Source organism: Tupaia chinensis, unplaced genomic scaffold, assembly GCF_000334495.1.
Source record: "Tupaia chinensis unplaced genomic scaffold, TupChi_1.0 Scaffold000185_1, whole genome shotgun sequence".
NCBI classification, from domain to species: domain Eukaryota; kingdom Metazoa; phylum Chordata; class Mammalia; order Scandentia; family Tupaiidae; genus Tupaia; species Tupaia belangeri.
Genome location: NW_006159660.1, coordinates 1,656,433 through 1,660,352, shown reverse-complemented (window position 1 = coordinate 1,660,352; position 3,920 = coordinate 1,656,433).

The window sequence follows — 3,920 nt, the reverse complement described above, 5'->3', positions numbered from 1 at the left end:
GGGTATAAAATAGGGACAGTAATGGTGTTTTTCTTTTGCATGTGCATACGGATGCAAGGACATAAAGTGAATGGCATGGTCCCATGCCCAATCAGGAGCACCCGTTACTGTCAGGAGGGCAGGTCATTTTGTCCACTTGACAAGTCAGGAACTAAGGTCCTAAGAGCTGACGGTTTATCCCAGGTTCTCATGATCCATGATGCTGAGGAAGGGAGAAACAAACAGAAAGAAAAAAATAAAAATATAAAAAATCCCCAGTCTCTGGTAGATAACTGGGCTTAATATTTCCCATCATATTGCTGCATCATATTTCATTCAAAAAATATCTGAAGACATAAAATTTCCAGATGCTATATGAGGTACTAATATATATATAGTTATTATACCAGGTATTGACATAAAGATGTGGTTTCCATATTATTCTTGAATGGCAACATATTTTTAATAATGCATTATTGAAAGACCAATCAAGCTCTGCTTACTGCTAACAGTTAATTAATTAATTATTTCCATGAGTGAGAGAGACAGAGAGAGAAAGAGATAGGCAACACCAGCAGGGTTTTCATGCCACCATCTACACCTAGCTTCAACCAGCTCCAGATCATATACTAGGTATCTATAGGAAGATCTCCAGACACAAACCTGGACCCTTCCCACATGGATCAGCCTCAACAGAGTATTGTGTTACTGCTTCTCCATGACTGTACTCCCGTGACTCAACACTTTTTATGAAGGACAAGGACAATTTTAAAATCATTTCTACTTTTCTCTTTAATATCACATAATATGCTTTTCTAAACATGTAAAGCCACCTCTCAAAGGGAAACTTAAAAAAAAATTATTTCCCTTCATTCTTTTTTTATAAAAATCCGCATCCACATTTTCAAATGCATGTCATCTTTCCTCCCCTACTTGTGATAGAAATTACTAATTTATGAAAGTTAGAATAATCTCAGAAATATTTTCAATAAGACATGACAGTAAAGAATAGTGTATTTTGATCATTACAATATAATTTTATTATAGTTAATTACTATTATAAAATAATTATTGCATACATTACATTTTAATAATGTAATACTATACAGTAATGAGGACACAAACTAAACTTATAGTGTAGATGAATTTTATAAACATAATATTGAACAAAAGAGGCCACAGAGTAGTGTGGCACAAAATTTTATTTATTTATTTATTTATTTATTTATTTATTTATTTGAGAGGTTTTTGCTATAGGGTATGTGCGCCCACCAGAAAGACAGAGACAGAGAGACAGAAAGTGAGAAATCATCCTCCCAGGGGATGGCCACACCGCAATCTCTTCTCCATTCTCCTCTCAGGATCTTGGGCATGCACGCACACGCGCCTGGCATGAATTTTAAGCCACCGGGTTTGGGACTCGAACTGTGGTCAACTACACGGGAGTCCAGCGACATAGCCATTAGGCTAACTGCTAGTCCTGACATAAAATTTTATCAATATGAAGTTTAGAAGAACTAGTTAATCTAACCTATGGTGTTAGCGTTAGGATAGAACCTTTGGGAGATTCTGACTGAGAGTAATATCAAGGTTTGCTGAGAACTGATGTTTTAGGTGCTAGTGTTCTCAGTGCTAGTCACATGGGTGGGCTCACTTTATAAAAAACTGGGTGGTAACAAATATGTAAACTATAACATGTACATACTATAAGAAATAGAGTACTTAAGAAAATTAAAAGCTCTTAGCCATCTTTGAAATCCCACTAATTCTGGATATTTTTCCCCACATGAATGTCTGTGCTGTCCTCATGAAACCTTGCTATAATCAATTGCCAGAAAGCTTAGAAAGTAAACCTATACTGGGCCAGCAGGTGGCATGGTGGTTAGGGTGCTGGATTACCTCATGACCAACCACAGTTTGAGTTCTAGATCTGGTGGCTTGAAAATCATGCCAAGCACATGTGTATACATGCCCAAAGTCCCAGGAGGAGAATGGAGGAGTAAGTATTGCGGTGTGGCCATCCCCTCTGGGGTGATTCCTCACTTTCCCTTTCTTGCCATAGGGTACATATTCTCACCGAAGGGGAGAGAGACAGAGAGAGTTAAAGTGAGAAATCACCCCTTAGGGTGGATGGTCATGCCACAGTCCCTTCTCCTCCACTCTCCTCTAGGAATCTTGGGCATGTACACAAAGGCAACTAGTGTAGTTTTCAAGCTACCAGGTCTGGGACTTGAACTGCAATCAGCCATGTAGGAATCTAGCTTCTTAAACCACCACACCATATCCTGGCCCCACTTCCTCTCTCTTTGTCTCTCTCTGACAAGCATATGTGCTCTATGGATAGAAAACAAAACAAAAAATCAAAACAAAACCCTTATATTTCCTGTTAAATAAATCCATGTTCCCAATAAAATTAGCTTCTTTTTCTTTTAAATGAGCTCTCTTCCTACTTTTTTTTTGCTTGATTTTATCTTTATTTCATAATTTCATTAAAATTCTTTCTTAGAATAAGTTAAGTAAAATTTTGGAATAAAATACTTTCATAATGACTAACACTATGAGTTTTTAAGTTCAGGCATTTATTAAAATACTTTCATAGGTTGTAAAAAGAACAAACCAAGAAATAAAAAAATTTAGAATTCAGGTACATTTTTCTGGTGCCTTTTATTTGTATTGCTTATATCCTTTGTTTTGTCTCAAACCCTTTCACTACTGAGAGTCATCTAAAATGTTTGCTGTTTTCTGTTGATCATTATTGTTTGGATGATAAATATACACTGTGTATTGTAGCATTTATTTGGTAACTTCTCAAACATTTTTTCTTGAATAATATTTTTGTATATAAAACTGTCAATTCAACACAATAGCTTTGTAGACATAAAATTAAAAAAGTAAAAGAGAGTATACCTGAGATATTTAATTCAATTTTGGAAACTTAATTCTCGTTGCTAATGGTTGATTTAAAGAAGGATATGTGATCCCATTCCTAAGTAGCATGAGGGGAGGGACTACTAGGGCCTAACAAAAGGTGTCTGTCTTTGTTTATTTATTTATTTTAGTTTTGCTCTAAAGTGTGTGTACTTACTGGAGACAGAAAGAGAGAGAGAGAGGGAGAGTGAGAGTGAGAGAGAGAAAGAGAAAGAGAGCAGAAAAATCATCCTTTAGCAGGATGGCCATGCCACAGTCCCTTTTCTGTTCTCCTCTTGGGATATTGGGCATGCATACACATGTGCCTGGCATGGTTTCCAAGCCCCTGGATCTGAGACTGAAACTGCTGAGTACACCATGTGGGATCCAACTGCCTTAACCACTATGCAACTAGCTGGCCTGTAGTAGATGTCTTTGTATTAAGGAAAAGACACTGGGAAAGGTAGAGGTTTGTTGCCTCTACTGTATGTGGGCAGCAGCAGTCACCATGAGATCAGTCAATGAAAGACAAAACTCATAGGCTTTATCTTTCTTAACTATGGCAAATAAACTTGAGACTAGTCGTGTTTTAGTTTACTCAATCTGATGCAAACCAGGGTTTTACAGAATTGGACTGGTCAGCCATTGTAAAAGAAGAGAAAGATTAAACAACCTAGGTCCCTGTTGATGTCATTGATTTATAGAAATTACTTCACCTAGAGCTAATTTATCACTATGCTTCTACAAATAGATGAAATAACAAATGCATTTAAAACCATTTTTTCCATAGGAATAATGTATGAAAAAAATCAGAACATCCTAGCTAATAACAAGGGGCAAGTTCTAGTTTCTTTTAGACTTCCTTATTACGCAGTATGGGTTCCCAAACATGACAGATTCCTGACAAGTATTTGCCGATTTACAGTTTGGACTCCTAGATCTTAACTTATGTATTTCTCAGTGTGTGTTTTTTTGTTTGTTTGTTTTTTTGTTTTTTTTGTTGTTTTTTTTTTTTTTTTTTTTTTTTTTTTTTT